We start from the raw sequence: 27,850 nt of genomic DNA on the forward strand, positions 1-27,850 counted from the left end.
ATTAATTAAGAAAATCTTCCAGCTCTTGCCAAGCAGAGATGATGTCAGACTGGATTATAACAACGTTTTTCTTCAAGCCTTGGAATCTGTGATATATTTGAACCCTGATTTTCCTTTCTACAAACTCTCCTCTACTCATCTGCTTCCAAATTACATATTTTCATATTCACTGTTGTTCAAGTTTTATTTTTCAGGTGAAACATTATACAAATTCCTAAAAAAAAAAAAACAACAGAACACCAAAAAAAACACAACAAACCAAAAACCCCACCAACCAAAAGGTTTATATTGTAAAAAAATAAAGTATGGGCAATGAAAGAGAACAGAGCAAAGGATAAAAATAACAAAACAAATGGATAAAACCAACAAAATATCCAGGATTATGGCAGGCCAATGGTACTAAGAGTCTGAAGGTCTGTCTATATATTGAGTGATTTGGTTATAGTTTTCAGGGAGGGAAAAGAAGATGAATGCTAATGAAGTGATCAGAACTGAATTGAGAGGGGGAAGGATTAAAAGAGTGAGGAACAGGTTGGGAAAGGCAACAGAAGAGGGAGAGGAAGGTCTCTGATGATAACAGAGGGTTGTTCCCCAGTGGAAACAGAGATCGGGAAAAAATGTCACGTGTTTGGGAAAAAGTCCAAGATCTGGATTTTACTGATGAGATTAAGAGATCACAGTTGCTTCCTGGCTCCTTCTCTTCTCTATGGAGGCAGGACATGAAGCCAATGGCCACAGTTCTTAAACAAGGGCTGGTAGTTTCCATGTCTGAAAGTTTCACAATCACACTTTTGCAGTTTCATTATTGATCCATTTTCAGAATTTAACACTGCCTCAGGTTTTTTTTTAGTAAAAATTTTTTCCACCTGGTTGTTTGTTATACATCCTATTTTAAATCCTAATGAGATAATTTGAGTTCAGGCATTAATCAACTTTGGAGTAAGCTTTTCTGTTAGCTTCATACCCTGGCTGAACACGTGTCTTTAGAACCCAAAGACCATTCTTTGTTATTTCCTCTTATCATCAGGATATTTTATCATCAGGACTTTCCTCCCATCCCCTAGCTGCAGGTGATACCATCCAAATACCATCTGCTGGGAGCATCTCCTCCAATCATATCCAAGATTAGGTCTTGTACAAATTTGACTTCTACTTAGCTTTGGTTGCTTGTTTTGCACCCATAGGCAAATTCAATCAATCTAAACTAGTCACTTTGGCCTAAATATTTCACTGTAACTGTATTACCTGTAATGGAGCTCATCTCTTCTACAGTGTCACCAGAGACTTTGATGTGGTTTCTTGGCTACAGAAACAAACTAATTCCTAATTAAATTAGTGTTGTAAGATTTTAGGCACTATAAGACATCTCCATAGCCAATAGTGTCTATAACTATATACTTTTGTACTTTTTCAGGAATGCCTTAATACATTTTTGTGATATAACTATAACCCATCAGACAGTTTTATCATGCTTTTAAGGCATGCAAAGTTATTTCATTCCTCTTCTGCTGCAGGAAAAAAAAAACCCTACAAACCCTGCACTTTCCCATCATTGCTATAAGACAGGTGAAAAATCTGTATATTTATGAAAAATGGATCAAAGCCTTCCTGTATTTATCATAGGACACTCTCATCCATCAGTGTAATTAAGTTAAATAATGTCACAACATTTAAAAATCAGCGCTTGCCAAAAGTAAGTGAGCATGCCCAGGAGCATTGTGAATCTTGGGCAAACTCCTACACTCACCTGCATTGCCCTCACAGACATCATGGGTCTGGGTTGAATGAAGGTTGCCAACCAGCCTCCTCTTCCAGCACTTTTAGGATCTTTCTCAGAAAGCCATCTGAAGTAATCAAAAAATGAGACAGAAACAAAGAAACAATTCAATCAAAAAACCCCCCAAACCCCAACAACCCACAACTGTGGATTGTGCTGATTCCAGGTTCCCAAAGAAGTCTGGATAGCGAATTTACATGGGGGATTGTGTGGTGGGTTAGCCTTACCAAATGGCCAGATTCCCATGCAGCCACTCAGACAGTAAGTTGCTCACTCATTTACCCAATCACTCTTCCCCTTAAGCGGGGAGGGGCACAAAACAGGATGAGAAAGATCCTTGGCTGAGATAAAAACAGGGAGATTGATAACCAGCTACTGTGGGTGAAAGAGGCTTGGGTTGAGGAAAATTTATTCAATTTATTGCCACTTGAAATAGAGTTGGATAGTGAAAAATGAAGATAAACATGAAAATATGAAATTTTCTCATCTTTCTCCCAGACTCACCTTCAGGTTTCTCTGCCCAGCCCTGAGGGGTGCAGGGAGAGTGGGGATCTATGGACACCTTCTATCAGTTCTTCTCTGCAGCTACTTCTTCCTCACACTTGCAATTTTCTCTAGTGTCGGTGCTTCAATGTCTGCAGATCCTTCAGAAAACATCCCCCTGCCCCAGTGTGGGGTCCTTCATGGACCATAGTGTCCATGGTAATAGTATGGATATCTATTCTGCAGTGGTCCTCTCCATGGGCTGCGGGGAAATATCTGCTCCCCAGCCTGGAGTGTCTTCTTCCTTCCTGTCATCCTAGGCTCCATGCTTTTGTTTCTCCCTCTTTATTCCTTCCTTCTCTCTCCCCCTGATGTTTTTTTGTCCTTTCTTCAGTATGTCATCTGTAGTGGGTCCACTGCAGACCTGACTGCAGTATGGGGCAGCCCCTGATGTCTGCTCACAAAGGACTCCCCTGAAGCCCACCAGCCACCAGCACCTCTCCACAGAGGCCAGTAGTGCCTGCCATGCAGAGCACTGTGTACGTCTGGACTGACAGGGGCAAAGAATCACGTGAAGGAATGTTAGAGGATGATAATCCATCTTAACTGAAATTTTAAAGTAATAGTAATTTAAATGAGTGTCCATGTGTCTTCACTCTGTGTAGCAATACTGATAGCTACTGCTGAGGTCGTGATGCTGCGTGGGCCTGCAGGGAAACCAGCAGCTGCCGCTCACAAAATGTCCTCTCCTTCCTGGTTCTTGTGCACGAGTAGTGTGTGGTGTGGACAAGCGCCACATGGTGCTGGTGTTAAAGGCTGTATCACTTGGAAATGTATGTGGAATTTGTGGGCCAGCTGTCTTCACAAAGAACCCAAATTTCTGCCGAATGACAAATGCAAGAGGAGCTCTGCAGTGCTCCTCCAAGGTTCTGAACTGGTGACACATCTGAACTAGTTCAGCCCAGGATGCTTCACGGGGATAACTTCTGAGTGAGTATCTAGGCATATCTCAATTTCTGCGTATTGTAACGTGGAAATCAGCAGCATTTTTTGGCTGATTTCAATGAAAAATGAGAAAATCCTTAGTTAATTCTCAAGGCCTTATGGGAAAAAGAAAGTGTTCAGAAGGAATCAGCAGAGAGAAAATGAAAAAAAAATTCCTCCAATTCTGAATAAAATTCTTTTTTTTTTTTACTACTACAATAGGACAAGAGGTTGGAGAGAAAAAAGGAAACACTGAAATAAAAGCTTTTAAAATGATGAATAAAGGATGCTAAGTGTAACTTAAAGATGGAAAACCAAAGGCAGAAAGAAAGAAAAACTTTAAAAGTAACATAAGACCATAACTTTTTTTTGGTCAAGAATGACATCTGTATAATTCTTAAGATTTTAACCAAATTCCTCTGGAAAACTACATTAGATACATCTGTGTAAAACATATTTTATGGTTTAACCAGGTTAGAATGACCACATTAATTTTCTGCTTCACTGCAATGTTAAGTAATAAAGTAAGATGTCTTTAAACATAATGAGTCAGCAGAGTTACAGGTTAACTAGCTGTTACCTGTTACATCCCATTGCCTTTTTGATTCTTGATACTGAATATGGCAACTAGTATAGCAACATTTTTTAGTTTCAGATAATAACATTATATTTTTTCTTGGTCTAGAATGGCTTTTCTCCAAAAAAATAAAATAGATGCAAACTGGATGTAACAAAATTTTGTACTATGCACAATGTCTACAGGGGAATATTAAAAAAAAAAAAAAGAAAAAACAACTCTTTTTTTTTTAATAACTAAAGACAAGCAATTAAAATTGAAATCGTAGTCTACTTATAATTAAATTATCTTAGCTGACATGTTTAATCACTGGTGGAAAGTTTAAAGAAAATTATATTTCTTTCCCTCCCCAATTTTCTACAGAGGTGATGTGAATTCTTAATCAGATAAAGCAGAGAATGCATCTAGAATCAATCTTATAATGATATATACGTACCGAGTAGGAAAGAAAGTGATATTACATGAATAATTTTATATATATGTATATATGTATAATTAGTCTGTTACAGACATCAAGGAGTTGCTTTTAAGCTGAGCTATTCTAATATCTGAAATTATATTCCATAGACATGTGATTTGTCACTTCCTCAGGAGTTTTTTTTGTCTGCAAATGTAGGACCCAGGATTTTTAAAAGTAGCAAACCTGAAAATAAGCTTCATTAAAAAGGGTTGTAAGTCTCTTCCACAGGTTTCCTGTTTCATCTTTGATGTTTGTTTGAGTTTCAGGAGAGACTGGAATATAGAAAAGTACTGAGTATGTTAACAGTGTTAAGTAGAGAACAGAGTAAGTGAAGTGTTTTCAGTATTTCCAGTCTCAGGGCTTATCTGAAATAAATAAAATTATTAGTGATATACAAATATACAGTAAGAACAGCACTGGCACTTATTCTAATAAGTTATTATATCAGTAAACTCCTCAGTCTCAGTAAATGCTTGGCCCTAGGTACTCTTCCAAAATCTATTGTCCTATTTTCCGTAATATTGAAACCAGATGAAACTTTCTTTCTGCATCCATCTGACCCTAAGCAACCATTCTCCTTGTCATTTTAATTGAATAATTCTGTGGTTTTCAGTTCTTTTTAAAGCTTTGGATTACTCTGAAAATTATTTCCCCAGACTAAAAAGTGCACACCAAACTGAAGTGTACATGTTTGTGCACATTTTGACCTTTTTTAGGTGTTTGACTTTGGGATAAGAGTTGATGACAGAATATAAAGTCATTATTGAACGCTGTTTATCTTATCCAAGGACTTTCTTCAGTTAATGATATGAAAGTAAAAGCTTTCGGTAGCTACCATCATTCTATTCAATTCAATAGTTGCACTTTAATCCATGGAAAAATTAGAAATTCTGAGAATTACAAAAATTGGGATAAAAAATAAAAATAAAACACTTGCAGATGTCCAGGGAAAAGCAACCAAGAATAACTTTGTTCTTTAAATTGAATGAGCGTATTTGAGTCTACACTATGAGCACCTTTGCCTTCATCAATCCCATTGTAGTTCTAAATTTAATTAAAAATATCATTCTGATGGCTTCATTCCAATTTGAAATTTTTCAATAAAAAGAGTATTTATTAAGATGCACACAATAAATGAATTCTTTTATTATTTATTCTTTTATTATCTATTAAATTCTTAATTTTTTTTTTCAAAAATGCATCCCCACTGATATCCAAAATTTTCATTGTCCAGGTCCTCTGAAGTCCTACTGAATTCAGTAATGGACAGATCATGTTACTCCACATCGAGTAGGGCACCAAGCAGAGGTTATTTCAACAGGAAAGATGCCTTGTGTTAGAAGATCACTACCATTAGTTTTATTGTAGTCACCTTCTCTGCTATTAGCCTTCTTCCCTGTTTAGCACACAAGATAGCTTTAACTTGTTCTATTTCTATTGGGATTCTAGGATATATGAATGTAACTAAAGTAACACCTAAGCTAACAAAAGTTATCATATTCTTTTTGCAGTTTGTGCAGTTGTACATAGTAGCAAGAGTATTAGATTCAAAGTGTCACAGCTTATTTTCTGTGGAAATGCTGAGGCACTCATAGAAAAGATGAGTCTTGGATCATTTAGAGCTTAAAAACCTTCTCATGATGAGGAATTATGAAAGGAGGAATTCTAACCTCCTGAAACTTCTCAGGCTCAGCAGTGGCCAGTTTCTGTGATGCAGCATTTTGTAGCTTTGCAGTCTGGTAGACAATACCTGTAAGACCTTTGGTCCTGGTTCTGTTCTCATTGCTATTTGTGTAAACCAAGAGCAACCTGAAATTATCCCTGCTTTACAGCATTTTCAAAGAGAGGAGAGATAAGCCAGTAGATATCACTTACCAGGGATCTTAAAAGTAAAGAGATTGTTTGGTGCTATGAAGATGTTGTCATAGCTATTATGCATACCAGTCTCAGTCTATTTTAAGTTGACTAATTACGGAAAAGTTGAATACAAAAGAAATGCTCTAGGGCCTCCTAATCTGAAATAATATCAGGCTGTGCTTTATCAACTCACTGGGGCCTGTTTGTGAAGATTATATGCATGCTTCTATCTGCTTTGGAGGCAGAGCTAAGCCAGAGTTAGCTCTGTGCACTGGAAGAAACACACTGCTACCCTATGTGCTTTTTGGGTGAGCTGGTTCAGACTCCTCTAACATGAAAAGGTCTGTTTTTATATAAATACAAGGAGAAATAATAGGCTCTCAAAATATATGTTCCATCCCTATAGTATTTCTTTCTTGTTAGTGTTTCAGCTCTGCAGAGGTATCTGAGAATTTCAAATTCTTACATATAATTTGTTAATTGTCTTAATAAATACAAAACTTAAGGCTATTGTAGGTGCATTTTCTGTCTAGTTTTCTCTCACATCTGAAATGAGAGTCTTGAATTTAAGAATTTTTAAGAGCCTATAGATTTGACAAATCTGATATTGGATTTGACTTAAAAGAGTCTTTGAAATGTAATATTTTATGCATGGAACACATTCATATTACTTTGCTAACCTGCCAAAGGCATGATTTCATCTGGGTTTTGTTTGGATTCTGCAAAATCTCACAGGAAGCAACTGCAGAAGACTGCTGGAGGACACCTACATTTAAAAAACGTATGCTACTCTGAGATAAGTTCTCTGTTTCCCTATTCTTCCCTTTTAAAGCTTGTACATAAATGAGAAATACATTGTCATTCAGGGCTGCCTCAACCCAACCACAAGTTCTATGACTGACATTTATGCAAAATGCTGATAGACAAATTCCGTAGTTATTTATCAACACTAAGCAGTCTCTGCAGACATCACTCAGCAACCATATCCCATCATGCAAGCATTCCTATTTCCTTTCAAGTCATTCATCTGTATATGGGAGCTATTTAAACAAATAAACTTACCTAGATATGAAAACAGTTGCCACATTCATACATATATAAAAGGAAAACTTCATTTAATAAAAGACTTTCTTTTGGACATATGAAAAACACCCTGTAATATGTGAAGAAGCAGAGAAATAATACCTCCTTCCTATGTACATCCCATTTCGTATACAGAGAACTAAGCTAAAAACTTCAAAAGGTAGAATTTATTAACCCATGCACACGCATCTTTATGTGTTTAATACTTATGAATAAGAAAAGGGCACAATGACTTGTGTTACCTATTTACTTTTAAGAAAAATATTTTTTATTACCATAAATAAAGTTTTAAAGGCAAATCTCTGTCTACTTTGTGTAAATTCACTAGAAAAAACTCAACTTACTGTTCTTCCTATGAAGTTTTTACAGGAACAGGATTTTTTTTTTTTTTTGCTGGGACAGGAATAAGAATTTCAGAGTAATTTTAAATGCTTGGAGTATTTAAGACTGAGCAACACTGCATTGTGTGTCCCACCTATATATTAAAGTACAAAATAATATATTTTATGCAATATTTTTAGTACCATGAATTGGCACATACATTTGGAAAATGTTCATTTTTTAGTTTGGTATGCTAATGCCAAGTGGAAAAAAAAAAAAGAAACCTACAATAAAGCTTTCCTGATCAATAACTTGCCAGCAAGCTGGACTTCTGTTTGTCCCAGTACTCCTCAATAACAGATTTAAGTGTTCCTGAATGATGATTTGTCCATTTATTTTTTATGTGATGATTTAATTCAGAGTACATAAGACATTCCCTCACTATCTGCTTTTCAGATTAAAAAAATGCTGACCTCAATCTGAATCAGATACATCCATCCAGGAACAGAATTTTTCCCAGACAGCTGTGTTGGAGACCTCTTCTTCAGCTTTGGAATGTTACAACAGCAATGGGAAGTAGCTTTGCAAGAAGGGCTCTGTGTTCTTCTTTTGAAAAGCAAGTGGAGGGAATTCCAGGTACCATAGTCATTTACAAGGGGTGTGTTCTAAGCCCTGCCTTATGTCAGCTCAGCTCCAGCAGGCACAAGGTGCTTGTCTGCTCCTCTCTAATGCAGTTAAAATGGCAACTGTGGGGCAAAGCTGAGATTGATCTTTCCAGAAGTCCTACGTGGCTTCCTTCAGCTACACAGCTATCTTGCCTCTAGTGACCAGCCCTGATACCAGCTTATTCTTGAAGACCATTTTTAATCATTAGGGTCAGGTGTCTGGGTACAGAAATGAACCCCGGACAGAGTTTTGGAGAATTTTGAGAAAAAAATCTAATTCTGATAACTCTGGCATGAACAAGGGAAATTTAAACAACCTGCCAAAAGAAAACAAACTTAAGTCCTAATGTCTCATAAAATTCAGCTCATAAGAAAAGACAAGAGTCAGAGCCCTAACAAATGAAGCTCTTTCTGACAACTGATGGGAAATCTGCAAGCAAAGGCTATCAGTGCCAGAGAAACAGTTTCACAATAGGAAACATTGTTTAGAATTTTTTTTATTAAAATACAAATATGTTGGTTAGTTTTACCAGTTTCATTAATCACTACATGGTTATAACTGGGTGCAGCTAGTCCCAATTAGTTGCTTGTGATTAAAATGATCTGACATGGACAAAGGATTTATCACTTCTCTTGCTTCTGTTTCCCTGATATCTTCTTCTGTCATGCCTTGTGATAAAAGCCTGAAGTTATACTTGGAAAATCTATACTTAGAAACCCTATTAGAGGTCTACATCAATTTCACCGCCTTATGAATTAGAAAAGGTGCTGTACATCACCAACCTAGACATCAGGTTTTTTCCTTCTTCTCTCATCATAGTTCATCAGTTATGACACACACAGCTTAGATCAAGCTGGCTGAGTTAAAACAGACAAATCCTTCCACTAATATAGCAGAAAAATATTTCAGTCACTTTGCCACCTGCAAGGTGTTAGGAAGCATACCAGATAATATGGTTCCTCAACCATTCTATGGGATATTTATCCTCAGCAGGGTAAGAGCAACATGCCCAAAGAGTTAATTCTTTAGAGTGGCCAGTCAGATAATGTTACTCTCTGTGGCTGATGAATTGGGTCCTCCTCCAAGGAGAGGCATTGCTCTTATGATACGTTTGGGAAAATGTGATTTAGAAGGTAAATTTCCCAGCAGCAAGCTAATTCTTCTGAGCTCTACCTTTAATACATGATTTAAGGCACACAAGTCACTGCCAATCTTGTGACGACATATTCAAATACAAATTTTCCAGGGAAACCTTTTTGATCCTGTGTTTGGATGCATAAACCCCACTCTTCAGGTTGCTAGAACTTAGTAAGTCTGATTTTCTTATGCCTGCAGTTATGTTTTAAAATGAAATAGTACATTAAATTATTTTCTTTCTCTGCCTGAGCTCTTCCCGCATTTCAGATAAAATCAAGTATAATAATTATAAGTGTATATACTTAAGCTGCTGGAAAATATCTGATTCCTTCACACTTAAGAAATATGTGATTCATTCAAATCTCATCAGTTCATTAGAGAACACGTGAATTTCACCCAGAGGGCAACAAATGATATGTTGATAAATCCAATTATCATAATTTTGTTAGATTGGCTGTCACAATGGGAAAATACCTTACTAAAAATACAATACTTTAAAAGAGAAATATAAAGCCATTCTGCTATAATGAGGCTATAAAATATGCATGTGCATTTTAAGAACCATCCATTGCCCCTGTGCAGACGTGCAGAGTACTTGTTATTTCAGGAAGTTAGTGATGCATACATATATCAGAGAAGCATGTCGTGCCATCTTCTCATTTCAGTCCACAAGAGACAAAACCAAGTCAGCACCAGGTGAAGAAAATGACGTATTCCTGTAGAGTGGATTTTTTATTTACATGGTACCACAGAGTATAGTGGGTCTCTTTGCAGCTCAGTTATCTCACAGATAGTAGTAATTCTCACAGCAAACTTACTCACAGGTTCCACTCTGAGGAATGTTGTGCATTTGTCAGGGTGATATGGAATAACTACTGCAATTGGAAGTTGGCTATTTGTTAATACATCTGTCTAAACCCCAGTCACTCTGTGGGATGGAACAAGCAGAGCCTTAAAGCAACCACAGTTTTCATTTTCTGCCTCTGTCACAGCCTTCCCCTGGATGGTGTGAATTCTCCTGGAGCATGAATTTCTGTGTTTGGCACAGAATAATGGTGGAAAGAAAGCTGACTGTAAACTAGAGTTTACCACATCCTCCGTCAACTGGGACTGAATATTCCCAAAACAACCTAAGAGTTTCTTGGCATTCATTTCATCATATCCCTGTTCAGTTAAAATGCTGGTCTTTTACAGACCCTTTATGGAGCAAAGATTTGATGGCAAACTTTGGAGAGAAGGCAAAAAAAGGTACCTCCTCAGGTACAAAGGTGTACAAAAACAATGGTCAGGAGCGCAAGAAAAATGTTAGTAAACTTCATTGTTTTTATATTTTCTTTTAAGTTGTATTTGGATTTAAAAATGTTCCCATGTAATTCAGAAAAAGGTATGAATATATGTCAGTATGTCTAGCACATCTGTGTTCCATGTGGCATATTGTTTATATCCCTGTTGCAAATCATAAAGAGCTTAAACTGGTGTCCCTGTTACTCAGTGCAAAATTCTGAATCATCAGGGTTTTGATTATTGTAAGATCTCACCATCCTGCATCTGAAAATCCTTCCTTAGAAGAGCAGTAGGCCTCTAATAAATGATCTGCATTTGACAAACTGCCATTTCCAATGAAAAAAAAAATTTAAAAGTAATACACTGGAAAATTTCCAGCTAGTTTGCAACAGAATTTAAAGAGAATTGGTTCCTTATTTTTCTTTCTTGCTTGCTTTCTTTCTTTCCCTTCCTTCCTTCCTTCCTTCCTTCCTTCCTTCCTTCCTTCCTTCCTTCCTTCCTTCCTTCCTTCCTTCCTTCCTTCCTTCCTTCCTTCCTTCCTTCCTTCCTTCCTTCCTTCCTTCCTTCCTTCCTTCCTTCCTGATGCTAGCTTTAGGACTAAGTTTAAATGAGTGACACTGGGATTTCCATCATCCCAACTCTTCTTTCCAGGACATGAGCTTGTTTTGAAAACTTGTTTTACAGTAAAATAGAAGATAAGGCCTTTAAGATATTTCCAAGTAAGAATCAGATATTTGTGTCAAACAGGAATTTGGACTACAATCAAAATAGTTTCTTCTGGGTCTAACATAGAGGAAAATTATTGAAAATTTATTTTACTAAGTCTTTGAAACCTCTTATTTACCAAAACACCTCACAAGAAATCTCCTAAAAAACCTCATAACAAACCGGTTGCATGGAAAATGCTGTTTTTACAAAACCTCAAGGCAAGTATGCCATGTATTTAATTTTTACAAAAAAAGCTGAACTTCACAGTCCTCATCTTGTCCATACAACCTGATGAGAAGTATTTTTCCATTCTACACCATTGCTGTTCACCTGATAGCAAATTAAAGCCATGTTAGAATGTTATGATCCTCATTGATACTGATTGCCATGATAACAACTATATTTTATGCTTTTAGTACTGGCTGTTCCAGTGCCATGTCCACAAACTTGAGCTTAGCTTTATGGTCTGGTTCCAGAAATTGTGAGACCATCTAAATTGACACAGGAAAAACCAAAGTGAAGTTATAGAATAATGGTGGATACCATTCTTCAAATCCCTTGTCACAATGAGATTGTCTGTCACATACCCAAAGGTAATTTGCTGAGACCCCACAAGGCATTATAGAAATAAATTCTTCAACACCTCAGCCCACCATATGTTTCATTAATCATCACTCTAAAGGCAGTGCTGCTTTGATCTTCCTTCTCTCCCAACCCCTTATCTTGGGAAAATATATTTTCACTTCTGATTTCTTCTCTGTAGATATAGAAGAAAATGAAAATATGGCATTTGACAAATTTTTAATTTGTGCTACTGCTAAACCTTTTTATATCATGTTCATAAGTGTAATAATTTGACCAGCACAGAAAAATAAGTCAACAAAAGGCCAAGGAAAACTCAAAAAAATTGAAATCTGACATTGAAAATGTAGTGCTGGAAGGCAGATTCCAAGGTGAACAGTTTAGTTTCCTTACTTGCCCAGTGAATGGACACAGTTGTTGATTTTATTGAAAAAGGACTGTAATGAAGTTGAAAATGCAACTATACTCCTTATTGAATCAAAGATGGAGCATTATATTGTGCATGTCTATTAAATTAATCAGTGTTTTACAGTTCACAGGTGGAAAGAGTGTCTATACAGCTCAAATTACTGCAGTACTGGACTATTCTCCTGTATGGCCTGTATCATCTGCTCTGTGAATACCAATTTCCTTACCAGAACATTTTCTAACTCTCTAAATTTCCAACAGTTACAATAAGTTTTCTTCTAAAAATTAATCAGCCTGCCACAGAGCCTCACATCTCCTTGCTGTCCCATTAGGTACAGATCTGGGCCAGTGGGGGCTTTTTGGACATTATGGCTGCCTCATTTAAAAGTCACATACTAGTTGCCCATGGTGGGTTTGAAAATGAAATTTAATTCAGTGAAATAGAGGTGATTTCAGAAACTAGCTTCAAGTTTGATCCATTAATTAAGTTTTAAAATTTAGAATTTAAGGTGTGGAAGAAAAGTTAGTTTAGATCATTTAAAGACATTTTATGAGCCCTTTTTACCCTTTGCAATTTGGATTCATTTTAACAATTATAATATTGAGATTTACAGGCAGTACTTCTTTTATTTCTGTTAGCATTTTAAAAATCTTATAAAATATTCTAGAATGTATTTCTAGAAAGTATGTCATGTACATGTAATAAAAAATGGACTATCTATATCCTATGTAATATGCTTTCTGATATTACTTTGCCATTCCTGTTTAATTAATTTTTGGTTTTTAAATAGCTTCTTTTTTTTTACTGAAACCCACTGCCCATGAGGTATTCATGCATAGAGTGACATTTTATAAATTTTTTGATAATATAGTCACACACACTCGCACAACATACATTCCATTATACATAAAATTGAGCATTCAGTACATCAGTGCACCCAGTTTCCCTACTCCTGTCAGTTGCAGTCATACTCCAAGCTGGGGTTTCCAAAACTGAGTAAGGTGAGAAAAATACCTGTAAAGTCCATTAGAATCAAATTACAAATCAATTAGATGTGTTATGAATGTAATGAGCATGGATAGGAAGAAAAAAATCTTGTCATAGATATTTACTTATACATGCATTCGCTATCCCTTGTTTTCATTTAGATTGTATTGTTTGTCATTATGCTAAAAAAAGCTACTGGAGTAAATAAAAGGAATTTTAATGAAAATGGTACCTGGCCTATCAATAATTTTTTTCCCTCTTCCCCAAGCATTGCACTGAGGTTGACCAGAGAAATCTTTTTCTATGCAAACAGATCTTGTGCTGTCACCAGAAGGATAGTTTCCAGGATTTTAAACTTTTTAAATTTTTAAACTTCACAGGATTTCTTTATAAAATTAGACTCAGTGCCAATGTTCCCTTACCTATGCTACACCACAGAAAACAGTGTGAAGGACGTAACACTGTATGGTATTTGAAATCACACACAGATAAAAGCAGGAACTCCCTACAGCTAGAAATATAGACTCTTTGAGGCATTAGACCAGAAATGTCACAATATTTTATTTTCTAGAGAAGTGATAAAAGGCTGCAGGAGAGGAAGAGAGCTAAAATATTGTCCAGTGCAACATGGTTTAGCTCCAACTGGCAACTGAGCACCATGCAGCTGCATACTCACTATTGTAGTTTAGACACAGTATTTCAGCAGGTCCCAAGGAGCATGCTGTTAAATTGTCCTACTGAAAAAGTTCATAGTTTATTGCTGTTTGCTGTAGAGTTCAGAATTTTATACATTCGAAAACTGAAGTCTGTGGTATATTTAGGTGAGCCAATAAATATTTAAGATAATGCATAAACAAATTTGTCTAATTGGTGTAGTACTCAATTTTTTTTTTTCTCAGAATGTCAAGAATATATTTTCCTTACGTACTTACTAGAATTAGCACGTGGCTGGTATATCTAGAGAACCTATCTCCAGCAGAACAGGACACTTGTCTTTAAAGTAGGGAATTACTAGAACTTTTATGGACAAAGAGACACAGCTGATGGACTTGCTTCCTGTCATGCTCTTGAGACAATGGATGAACATTTGAACAGGATTAATATTTCATTTTCCCCTTTCCAAACCAAAGGGCTCAATCGGATCTGGAAATACCTCTTCCTCCTCTCAGCCCTTACTCTACTGATGTCATCATAGTCACACTATCCCAAAAGCTTCCTCTAGAGGGCGAATAGTCCAATCAAGACCTGAAAAACTGCCGAGTACAATCAAGCTTTGAATACCTTCAGGGTTTCCACAACCTTTCTCAAAGCTTGATTACCCTCAGAGAGAAAAAATATGTCCTTATATTTAAGCAGAATTCCCATCTTTCACCATGTGACTATTGCCTCACCGTGCCCCTCTGAGGAGAGTCTGGCTCTGCCTGCCCTATGTTTCCACTAGGAGGGTGAAGTTCTCCCTGCATCTTCTTGTACATGGTGTGCCAGTGCCTTCACCCTCTTGGGAGCCCTTGACTGCACTAACTGAAGCATGGCATGTTTCAGCTGGTACTGGGAAGCCCAGAACTGAACACAGGACTGCAGGTCGTCCTTCAGAAGGAGGGAAGGGACAATTCCTCCCTATGTGTTGGCTGCACTCCTACCGATGCAGCCCGCTGTGCTGCTGGCCACCTTCACTGCAAAGGCAAGCTGCTGACTTTCCACTGCTTTAACCTCAGGATACAGACACAGACAAATGTGTTCTATACTCATTATATTTAGTTTGATATATAAATAGGTGAAGTAAAAAAACAGTTTGTCAATAACTGAGTGCTGTAGCACAATGCTTTTGCTCTGTAAGACTGCATAGTGTCTGAGTGGACCAGCCTAAATCCCACCCCCTTCTCTTGGTGCACAAAGCTGCATTTTGGGCTTGTGCTCTTCCCCTACTCTGTGCCTGTGAGTACGATGTGGATTTAAGGACACCTGAATTAAAAATTGTCTGCGCCCCAATTTTAAAGAAAACAGAACCAGGCTTAATTGCTTGCAGGTCTGCAGGAGGCTTTCCATTGGATTGGGATCAAGATCTGTACATTTAATAGGCATTTACCACAGATCTCCAGGTACAATCTGATATTAGACTGTTACTAAATCAAACTATTGTTTTTTGTTTATACAAAACTTTGGAAGAAACTTGGATGAAAAACACATATGGTTCATTCTCTCAAAAACACAAAGGAGTTGTGGATTGCTTTGCTACTTGCCTTAGGCTTTCAAAATAGTCTTTATTATGTCTCTTCTATAGTCTAAAGAAAGTAAAACAGAAGGAGGATTCTAAGCATAAGAATTAATGAAGTACTGTTTTTTAAAAATATCTTACCAAAGGTAAGACAGGAAGAAAACAGTGTCTAATGTTTTTCAAAAGCTATTAAAATTTTTCAAAAGTTTTGGTGGGGTTTTTTTTGTGGTTTTTTTTGGTTTGTTTGCTTGGTTTTTGTGTTTTGTTTTTTTTTGGTTTTTTTTTTTTTTTACTTGTTTTTTGTTGTTTCATTTTTCTTCTGTTTTTTTGTTGTTGTTGTTTTGGGTGGGGTTTGTTTTGGATTTTTTTTTTGTTTGTTTGGGTTTTTGGTTTGGTTTGATTTGGTTTTGGTTTTGGTTTCCCCCAGATCCATCAGATTATTTAATATTAAACAGAATTTGAAGATTTTTTTTAGTCTCACTTTAACTCTGCTGAAAATATTGGCCACAATGCAGCAAAAGCTGGCATAGAAATAAATGTCTTTGTCAATAGCATAGTTTGACTTATACATGGAATAATCAGAGCTATACAGTCCAAGGAGGTTGACTCAATTATATCAGCTGAGAACAGTGACACATCTCTGGGAAGGCAGTCACAGATCAGTGTATGACATCATACATTTGGACCCACAGTCATGGAGTATGAGGAGATTCATATAGACTGGTGTGGTTTAACTTTGATCATGAGACCTATCCTTGAAACACTACCTGTGCATGAAGGAGTGCCATCTGGTGTAGCCTACACACTTTAGAAATAAGAAAGGGAAATAACAGAATGTAATAGGACTGAAGCTTTTGAGGAGCTTTCTAAGAACGGATGTGTGCTTCAAAAGATATTCAAAACAATTAATTGAAAGGAAATTGACTTACATTGTACTTTTATACATAATCTGAATCAGAGCTAATATAGTTATTATACATTTATGTTATCAAACATCCTTTAAGAGGTCAAGTGTTATTGCTTCAAATGTTGTCTTATTCATTCATCTTCCTGGCCTATCCAATTTCTCCAATTTCTCCTGAATATATATTCATTTTATTATTTTTGTGATAAGGTCTAACATGGATTTCATCATCAGCCTTCTATGTCTTAAGTTTCTTTCCTTCAGTGATCTCTGAAGTCTGGGATGAACTACTGCATTGATATGCTTTGCATATCATAAATCATCTGTCTGTTTGCCTTACTATAAGGGAATTTTATTTATTTATTTATTTTAAACACTTAACATTTGAAAGTGACTCCTATTGTCCATTTTGTCCAGTTAAAGTAGAGGAAAGAATATAGTGACTACTAAACATGCTCCTTACATCCACCACTGCAGATATCTGTAACAGAAACAACAGGCTAATGCTTTCTCACATCTGTGTCAGTATACATGTTCAGGATCCCATAATCTTGGCCGTGAGCTCTGTGTGAGTACTTGGTTTGTGTGGAAAGGTTTCAGAAAAGGGGGACTGCAGAGGTGACTCCTTGAGAAGATGCCAGAAGGTGCCCAAATGTCCAGTAGAGATAGGGCCATTGCTGGCCAAGGCTGAGCCCCTCAGGTGGTAGTGCCTCTGGGATAACAACATTATGAAGGGAAAAAAGAGCTGCTGTGCAACAGCTCCTGGAAGTGTGGAGTGAGAATATATGAGGAAGAGCTCTGTGGACACCAAGGTGTGGAGGGGCAGGAGGTGCTCCAGGCACTGGAGCTGAGATTGCTCTGCAGCCCATGGTGCAGCCCATGGTTGAGCAGCTGTGCCCCTGCAGCCCATGGACGTTCACAGGGGAGCAGAGATCCACCTGCAGCCCATGGAGGAGCCCCACACTGGAGCAGAGGGATGCCTAAAGGAGACTATGACCCCATGGGAAGATCACAGTGGAGCAGGCTTCTGGCAGGACCTGTGGAGCTGTGGCAGATCCACAGTGGAGTACTTTGTGAAGAACTGCAGCCCATGGCGAAGACCCACAATGGAAAAGTTTACAGAGGATCACCTACAATGCACTGGAGCAGGTATGAAGAGTATGAGAAGGAAGGAGGGATGAAGACGTGTGATGAAGTTACTAAAACTCACATTCCACATCCCTCTGTGCTGTTTGGGGGAGAAGGATGCAAACTCATGAGTGAAACTGAGCCTGGGAAGAAGGGAGGCATGAGAGGAAGGTGTTTTAAGATTTGTTTTTATTTCTCATTATGCTATTATAATTTGATTGTTAATAAATTAATTTCCCAAAATTGAGCTTGTTTTGCCTGAAATGGTAATTGCTGAGTGATCTCTCTGCCCTTGTCTCAATCTACGAGTCTTTGTCATATTTTTTCTCTCTGTCAGTCGAAGAAGAGAGTGGTGGCTTGGTGGCAATTGGCATCCAGCCAAGGTCAACCCATTGCAGTGTGCAGGGGACTGTTGTTGCTCTGAAGGTAAGCAAACAATTATTTTAACCTGTATCCTTATAAACATAACATGCACATAAACTTCTAAGTCTTGAGAAATGTTGGCAGAATACTGTTCTACTTCAAATTATCTAAAATTCACTGTATGATCACCAAAATGAGAAGAGAGATGAATACTATCAACAAACAGAAAATAAAGAGAATTTATGATATTCATGGGGAAAAAATTGTAAAAACCATGTTTTATATAGCATGCATTTGCTTGTTTGTTTCTTTGATTATCTATGAAGGGAACAATAATAGCAAAAAGCTCCTGAGCCTTTAATCCTGAGCTTTGTAATTACGCATTTATCCTTCCATCACCACTTTTCCAGTAACTTCTGTAGGTCTGATACTTGCACACCCCCCTTTCAAATGTAACAGGCAAGATCTCTTACCTGCAATTAGGGTCTTGCACAGCATCATGTTCTGTGAATAATTATCAGAAAAGTAATTGGAAAGGTCAAAAGATCTGCCTTTCAAGTTACATTATTCAGTGCTTAGTGACACAGAAAATGAAAAACTGTCAGCTCTTTCTGGGTTTGTAGCTTTGCTGCTTGACTCCTCAACAATGCAAAATAGTTTCTCTCCATTGCTTACACTGAAGAGAGAAGCTACAATACTGAAAACTCACCATGGATCTGGACAACAGCAGTATCTGCTCATGCAGCTAACCAATTTTAGAATAACTTCAATAAGCAGAGACTTTAGAGCTGGAAACAGAATAATAAAGCCCTTCACATAAGGGAAATATGGAATCTGCAAAGTGTTTACTTAGAATAATAATGAGATATTTTTATTTGAATGAAATTATTCAGAGAAAAGTTTGTGCTGCCTATTTCCAAGAAGTTTAAAACTGACAACAAAATTACAGGCAGTACCTGGTTAATCGATGATACATACTACAGACCGTTTTAGAGACATGTAGATACATTCCTGGGTAAGAGTCTCAAAGTCCAGGAAAGAGCATAACATTTCTTTTGAGATTGTTCTGTTAAGTAAAAGAAATGTTTTCTCTTTTTTAGGTAGATTCTTTGCTCCTCACCCCCACCAGCTGTTATCTGCCTCTCCCCCCCCCAACACACACAAGTTCCACACCCGAAAGCAGAAGAGAAATAGTCGTTTCCTCCTCAATCTCCACCAATTTTCCTGACGATGTAATTAAAGGGCTGACAGGGAAAGTGCAGTACTTGCTGTGAAATGAAATTGTTACACTAAAGAGAGTCCTAGACAGCTCAGTGATAAGATAATTTAGATGGCAAGGGAAAGCAGCTAATGTATATGTGGGTATAAATGACAAAGAGTGGAGATTTGAGCTTTTGAAAACGTGGTTCAGACATCTCATCTTGAGACTGTGGGGAAGAAGGTGCAGAGCTGTACTTTAAGCTTTCCTGCCAGTCATAGGTAGAAGCTGAGGGTTATTGAACAGGAACCGCATCTGAATGAGAAACTAAGAGACAGCAGCAAATTGATGGCAGGTAAGTGTTGCTAAAGCAGAACAGTGAAGTGAGGGAAAAAAGTAACAAGTAGAAAGAAAAATATGGTGGTTTCCTAAAGAAAGAGTAAAAAACCAATTTTAAATATTCCTTTCAGATACAAGAAGGGATAAGAAGAACACAGTAGCTGAACTCTATGTATAAACAAACAATTTTTCTAACTTTTTTTTTAGCAAAACAAGATGAATTACATAGAAATTACTTTGGGTTCTTCTGAAAAGAGACCTAATATATAAAGATATGAGACCTATTATATCTGGGTGAGTCAGGAGAACTGGTGCATGGGGTATTATATGTGTAAAAGGAGAATATCAGAAGAAAGGAATGACATTTGCAGATTTCCTGCCAGCATAAACCATTTGCACTGCAGTGAAAGGTAGAAATGCCAAGAAAATAATTGCAGGAAACTTTGAAGACTTTGTAGGTCTGAATGACAATCTAAATCAGGAAGTTTAAGCACTACAATGCCCACAATAAAGCATCTCTATTACTCTGACATTTCAAAAATATGAAAACCATGAAGTGGTTCATGGAAGGGGCTAATTTGAGAGTCACTGCAATATGCATTGCCTGAATAGCCAGAAAGACTCGTGGCTTTATTTGTTTACTTCAGAGAAAGGAGTCATATAGACAAACTACTGGTATGCAAATTGACAGTGGTAACGAAAAATTAGATCTAAGATACCCTAAAAGTTTACCACAGAAAACTAAATATTTGAAGCAGTAAGAATTTGTAAAATTCTTAAAAGATTTTAATTTGAAAATTAAAGAACTGAATGACAGTTAAAAAAAAGAAAGATGTATCTACAACCCTCTAAAGCAAGCTTAAAAAAAATAGTAAGCTATTGCTTATTTTCTTTTTTTTCCCTTTTAATCAATATGTTAGTTTCACATCTTTGCATGACCAGAATACCAGATCCCCAGCTGTAGAATGAAATAAGAGTCTGAAGGAATATCTTCTTTATATTACAGCCAAAGTAAGGATAGCCTGTAAGAAAGCTTACTGCTGAGAGATTTTTCATTTATAATTTTGTAATAATGGGTTTGAACAAAGACAAAAACAAATTCTGAGAATCTTCAAGGTCATGTCCAAACTATGTATATAGATTTTTAAAAACTTACTGTAATAAAAGATGTTTAAAAAAATCACAATTGAATGATGGCCTGCTTATGAAATATAGCTAAATTTCAGTTCTGTATACAAAGGATGTACCAGTAAGGGTTGGTGAATGTATGCTGTAAAAATCAAGGCAGGATCTGCTGAACATTCAAAAAGAGCTGCTGGAGAACTGAAAGACTATTAATGAACTTTAATGAAGAGAATGTTAGTCTTATGTCCACAGGCTAATGAACAATGAAATGCTGAAGAAATCTGTGAATAAAGGATAAGTGAATTTCCGCCAAATAATTTTGTCTTGTTAATGGAATAATGCTTGAAGACAAAATTATTATTTGTTTCTTATGTTTGGTATCTATCATTTGATAATGGTTTCAATGTCAAATTTACTGAAATAGATTCCAAAATGCAATCTGTGCCTAATATCTTTGCATTATCACCCATCTTGCTTTTCTTTTTCTTATCCTTTTTCAGTTTTAAAGTCACCATTGTATTTCTTCTCATCTGACTGCTGAAATTCATTGTACTTTTTTGTTTAGAGTCTCTGCATTATTCCTTTGTTAATGAAGTGCAATAATCCTGAAATATTTCCTCATTATAGTTGATGGCATCAAATCAGATTACCTTACTTAGCAACCGTTACCAAGAAAGTCAACATCTCAAACTATATAATCCATGTTAGCATTGTAAAATGCTTTCTTTTATTTTATTTTAAAGCCTCATCTAACCTCCCTTCTTCAGAGGGAAGGTTTGGCATTTTTTTTCCAGGTAGTCATTTGTGATCTCTTAGCAGTCAAAAGAAAACAATTTTGCTAAGTGAAAGACTCAACAGTTCTCACTCTTCAAACAATTCTGAACACAGTCAAATGAGAGCAAAATCATGTTTCTTTGCTAGGGTGGCTTGTTAATAAAAATAGATTTTAGGACAAACTAATTTGTAAACTGTTTATTGTCGTTTATAAGCAAATTTAGATAGGTGTCTGGCATGGACAGTTCTGCACCTATAAAACAGCACCCATAAAGAAGATGGAAGAGAAAGGACTTGATTAATGAAAAAAACTTCCTTTATGCCTGTCACTTTCAGTACTTAAAAGTGTTGGTACTTATTCATGGTTCTGTGTAATTGTTTTATTCTACAATAAGCAGAAACAATATTTTTTTTTTAATCATGACCTCTAATTTTTTCCCAGTGACTAAAGATCTTAGCCCAGGGAGGTGGTGGAATCACTGACCTTGGAGGTATTTTAAAAAAACTGGATGTGGCACTCAGTGCCATGATCTAGTTGACAAGGTGGTGTAAGGTCATAGGTTGGACTCGATCTCAAATGTCTTTTTCAACCTAGTTAATTCTGTGATTCTGTGATTCAGGATGAAGTGAAGTACAGTTCATCATACGTGATATCCTATTGAGAAATGGGAATAGAGGCAGTGGGATTCACCTGCAGGTTTCAACATAATTTGCAAAATATTTGGAGGAGGCAGTGGCTACTTCCACACACAGCCTGTAAGGTTGCTGGAGCACTTATCTGCTCTGCTGAAGTGCTGGGGCCAAAACTCTCTTTACATTTGATTTAGAGCAGACTTGAATTCAGCTTTTCTACATCTCAAGAGAGTATGATAACTTCTGACTTGTAGGGTACTATGGAATGAGTAAATATCAATATCAATCTCCTTTTGAAGAGGCTCTACTTCATGTAACTAAATATTAATTCAGGAAGAGAATATGAATGGCTTCGCATAACGCAATCATTAGAGTACTCAACTGGATGCAAAGACAGCCGGATTCCAGCCTGTTTCACTCTGTTGCCTCTGTGCCCCATTGTGCTGTTTTTACTCCATTTTGTATTTACAAAACACAACATTCCACCATGCCTTTGTCTATCCAGAAACTTTTATTTAACATCCTGAAAAGAACTGGCTTGACATTTCTTCAATTTTTCTCCATATTTTGCTTTGCTAGAAATGTGAAAATCATATTTGAAATTGTTTTGACTGTTTTAGAGATGCAAATTTCAGCAATGAATGCATGCTCCAAAGGCTTACTTCTTGGGTAGTTTTTCTTGTCGAAGTTTGTTGAGGAGTTGAAATATAAATCAGATTACAGATGTTTCTTATTAACTTGGCAGGATTTCTTGTTATTGTTATTATTTTTGGTTTTCATTCCTAAACACCTTAGCCAGTGACTGTTTATTTAGTACAGAAAGTCTGCATGGATTCCTCTGATGGAAGGAAAAATTAAAACCAAGGTTTTTTAGGTTTTCTAATGCTTTAAAAATATTTGTTGTTCTTTAATTAAATTCAGAATAGATTCAGACCAAAATTTTTAAACTTGACTATTTTAATTTGTTAGAAGATTGAAAAATGTCCTAAACCAGGACTGGCAAGAAAAACTCCTTCCTCTTTTTCTCCCAGACTTTTGTAATTGAATAAATTTTCTTTGTGGAATTTTAAAATTTTCTAGGTCATATGAATGAAAATAACCCTTTTTGCCCTGGTACTCCTTCAGAGTTAATTCCAATTTCTTTGGACTGTGCAGTTGCACTTTACTGCTCTGAATACCACTTCCACTTTACTTTTGGGATATAAGGAGATTATATAAATTTATGTGACTCTCAAGCATGCTGATATCTCTAAGACTTTACCTTTTGGCACATCCTCTGGCAGCTAAAATATCATATATGGTAAGCAGATACAAAGATGATTAAGGACTGATATGGCATTTGTACAAAATATTTTTAAATGTGTATTTATTTAATAGTTGTTCGAAGTTCAAAATCTCTGCTTTTACTGTATGTGATATAGCAGTTTCAATTTGAGTTGTGTGAAAATAAATAACTACGCATGACAATGATTTTTTCTTTGATGGAATACTTTTGCTGAAGACTGGAAAAAATACAGATGAAACTTTAAAGAGAGTAAGGAACTTCTGTGGCTACAGTGGCATTTCATAAAAGAGCACTTAATAACCAGCTTTGTTGCCTCTCAACTTTTCCTTTGACAGTCGCAAATTTCTAATGCTAGTGCATGAGAGAATATAGGGGTGGTCTTCCTTAACTATTCAATTATATTTCAAGTTTTGTTCTGGTTTATTTTTCATCATCTTTGAACTCTCATTCCAATATTTTCTCTATTTTAACAACAGTGACTATCTGAATCAACCATGTTTTGAGGAATAAAAGAAAACCACTTTTTTTTTTTTTGTTACCTGTTAATATTATGAACATTGTGTAGTTAAAGAAACTTTTAGATCTTTCCTTTTTAACATAAAAACTCCCAGCAACTTCTTGCACAGTGGAAAAAGGTGGAATCATAAAACAAACACAAACATTCTGTAACACTTAAATTCTATACACACAGACTTTCTGTAGACTTCAAAACCAGGGCCTAGTTACAAGTGCACTGAAGTCAGAGGATCCACTTGACTTTAGAAATCTTTGATTGCTTTTCTATTTCCGAAGTCATTTTGGCAGCGTTGACTGGTATTATAAAAGAGATTTACATCTCCTAACCAGGGATAATAGTGAATGGTCATACTGTAATCACAATCACACTGTTACATAAGATCTGGCACAAAGAAATAGTAGGGAAAACAGGAGTATTCAGTAACTTGGTTTTGAATAAAAATAAGGCACTCTTCAAAGTTAGACTTACAGTTCTGGTTTTTGGGAATCATTGGCCATGTCTCTAAGAGGTTTATCCTTGCTCTTCTGTTATCTACAATATTTTTGACCACACTGCTTGTCCTTCCAGAGTTTTCATTAGGTTGTATCTGAGGAGTAAGTTCAGTAGTTCCAAAACTGTGAATTACCAACTTTTGCTAAACAACCCAAGTTTCAGCCTTATCCTTTCAGCTGTTTTCCTCCCAGGATCTGTTTCTTCAAAACCCTTTTTCCATTTTTTCAGGGCAGAAGCAGTAGTTTGCTTGTGTCAGTAACAGTGTACTATGCAATCTTAGAGTGATAGAAGAACATTCCAGATATTTATCTTAATATAATACTTCTGGTATCTCTAACTATTTTAATACTGTTTTCTCTTACAAAGTAATTGTTTTATGTTAATGTCAAAATCATTTGAAGATGACATGGCTCAGAAAAATATTTCTGCAGAAATTATTTCATTTAGAAGGTAAAACAAATATTTCTCTTTTCCATCTGTCCCATTCAGCTATGCCACCTTCTGCATGCTGATTTTCACTTCTCAAAACTTTCCCACAATTCACTTGATATTTTAGATAACTACCCTCACAAGAATGAAAATATATAACTGAGAACTAGCAATGAAAATTAGGATTTCATCGCAGTGTGGTCAGAAGCCTCAAAATCTTGGTTCATATTTCTAGGATATAAGAATTTTAAAGAACTAATTTTAATATCATTAAATGATGTCAATTGTTTGTCAATCCCAAGTGGAACAAGATTCTGTCTGAGAACAACAAAAAAAATATTTTAACTTACCTGATCAACATTAAAAAAAATTCAAGACAAGAAATTGAAAAAAAACCTTTTACTAGTACACTCTCAATATTTCTTGATATTTGTGGCTCAGTTAGACTTTTGTTCCCTTATTACATAAACAGCTCTTAAAATATTTGTTATCTCATTTCTGTGAATAGAACTATAGTAAGTACCTTAAGTCTTTAATGCTTATTCCAGTACAAAAGAAATGCTGTGAATTTATTCCAAAGATAGTTATAGCATCTACATATTTTTTAGTTACTTTCAGTACATCTGTACTTCAGGTAGTCTCCAAATAGCTCAACATATTTGTTTGTTTGGAATATCTTCCCAAGAAAAGTGATGGAAATTTCATCAGGAATATTGCCCAAAACTACAAGACCAAATGCTATCTAACTGGCCCTTTACTGGCCAAATGATTAACTAATTTTTATGGGGAAAAATTTCAAGAGATTTTGTACCACATAGCCTTTCTTTGAAAGCCATTTTCTATAATCCCTCAGACACTATTAGAAAGCTTATTTAGCAATTTTAATGTGAAAATAACAATGCAAAATATTAAGTCTTTCTAAGATTCTGAGTCATGAACATCATGAACTATTCTCAGCTCTTCTTTTTCATGCCTCATTTTTGATGAGTTTCTCATTACAATCCTGTTTTCCTACATAAGAAAATGTTTACAGACATTGTTTTGCTAAGTTTTTCCACTTTTAAAAATTGAATCCCATTTGTTTTAGAGTAGAATTGACTAAAGAAAACTTTTTATAATGAAATATTGTGGATTTTTATGTCAACTTGTTGATGGAGGAAAGTGTAAACTAAAATTTTCTTGTGCTGAGGTTTTTCACAACATTCCTCAATATTTTTTAAAATTTTATTTATTTTTATTTCGGAAGCATGCTATTTTAAGTAAGAAAATATTAAAGGTATTAATCTATTTACAAGATATATTCTTTTCCTCTGAAACAAATGGCATTTCCCTACAGTGACCATGGAGCAGCATCTAAAATACCACATTTTTTTCTCAGTGCTACCAAAAGGAAATAGCAATTTTGCATCAAATGCCTTTGATTACTTATTATGAGCAGTATGGGCATAGAAAGATAAACTGCTCCACTGTCACATTTTGATTGTTCATTTAGACTTCAAAGAGATATAACAGCAATAAATTTTCATATCAGAATGGAAATAAATAATGGTCCCGTCCTTTATTTTTCCCCATCTTTTTTGTTTGCTCTCTTGACTTTGCCAGAGGAATATACCCAGGATATCACCACCTTAACAGTTAATCAATTTTTTAGACTAATGGTTTTCATGTCCTTTTGTTAGAGGTTCCCCCTCCTTTTCCTCAAGCAGCTGCTGTTTTCTCTGAACCATAGCAACCAGTCAAGCAAGCAGAATAAGTAGCTCCCTGAGAAAACAACGCCAAGTCTGCTCCATAGGTGATCTAGTGAAGAGAACTTCATAGCAACCACTCCTGTCCTCCATTACTAGGCTTATAAATATGATTTCTCATAAGTGAGGAGTGTTACCAGGAAGGGAAGCAATATCAGTAATTATACCAGCACTCGTCTGTGGTCCTCAGGCAGATAGAGTTGAAAAAATTCTTTCAGCAGTCTTCCATGTATTTTGGATCCCAATGCCACAAGGGTAATTCTTTTTGTGCTAGGAAGAGGCCAGCTGGTAGTAGCAGAGAACTTTTGAAAAGGCTGTACAGCTGGAAAAGGGTAACCTAGCAGAGCTCCTCTAGTTTGGTATCTTCCAGCCATTATTGCAGCAGCCTAGCAGAAATAAGAGCACTAGGCAGTGACTATCAAGAGTTACTTCACATGAATTGGCACCAGCAGACGTTCCCATGTTTTTCACAGTCTGTTGAAGCTTACCTGTCCCACCTGAAGCGGATATTGCTTTAGTTTCACACTTTCCATCAGAGGCAGAGTAAGAAGCACTGCTGAGTTTCAGATTTTCCTGCCTTCTAAGGGAATACTGATGTGTCAAAGTAACAGGCAAATCTTAAGAAAGTTTTTGGAGGGAGAGGAAGTGAATATAAATCTACTACTTTGTTACATCTCTTCTATCAGGGAGTGTTTTTAGAGCACAAATATTTAAAAAGCACAAGATTAAAAGTCAAATAAAACAAGAATGATCAACTACATAAGCTTACATAATGGTTAAAATATAATTCTGATTTTTTTTTACAAGATATCATAATTGCTTTTTGTAAATCCTACAATGATTAATGACAGTGCAGAAGGTTGACATTTACAGGTTTTGGAATAAAATCAAGTAACTAATTCAATGGAAGAAGTATTCTTGTACTTTGTATTTTTATGCAAAACATGATTTAAAATTTATGAGAATAATTATGTAGTCCATGTATACTGTTGACTAAATGTAAATTAATGTCACTCCTCTGGGGCAAGGCTTGTATGTCTTGTTATCTAACTTGCATTTGCAGATTGGAAGAACAACAAAAATGCCTATCTGTTTTAAAAGTTTTCAAGAAATTCCATCATTAAAAATTCAAATAACATCTGATTTAAGGTAAGAGGCATCTAATTTTTAAAGCATCTAATAATATCATACTTGCCTGAAAGCCTGGTATTATAGCCAATGAATACCAAGTGAATGTATCAAATTATCTGGGATAACTGCACAGTCTGAGGTTTCCAAAGCACAGAGTAAGGAATAATTAATTATACCAGTTGCCAGTGAGGTGTAGCTTTGCCCCTCAGTCAGCTGTTTGTGAAACTGTTGTTCCGCTATTTGAAGGAACACAAGAA

The sequence above is a fragment of the Aphelocoma coerulescens genome, chromosome 4 (assembly GCF_041296385.1).
Source record: "Aphelocoma coerulescens isolate FSJ_1873_10779 chromosome 4, UR_Acoe_1.0, whole genome shotgun sequence".
Classification (NCBI taxonomy): domain Eukaryota; kingdom Metazoa; phylum Chordata; class Aves; order Passeriformes; family Corvidae; genus Aphelocoma; species Aphelocoma coerulescens.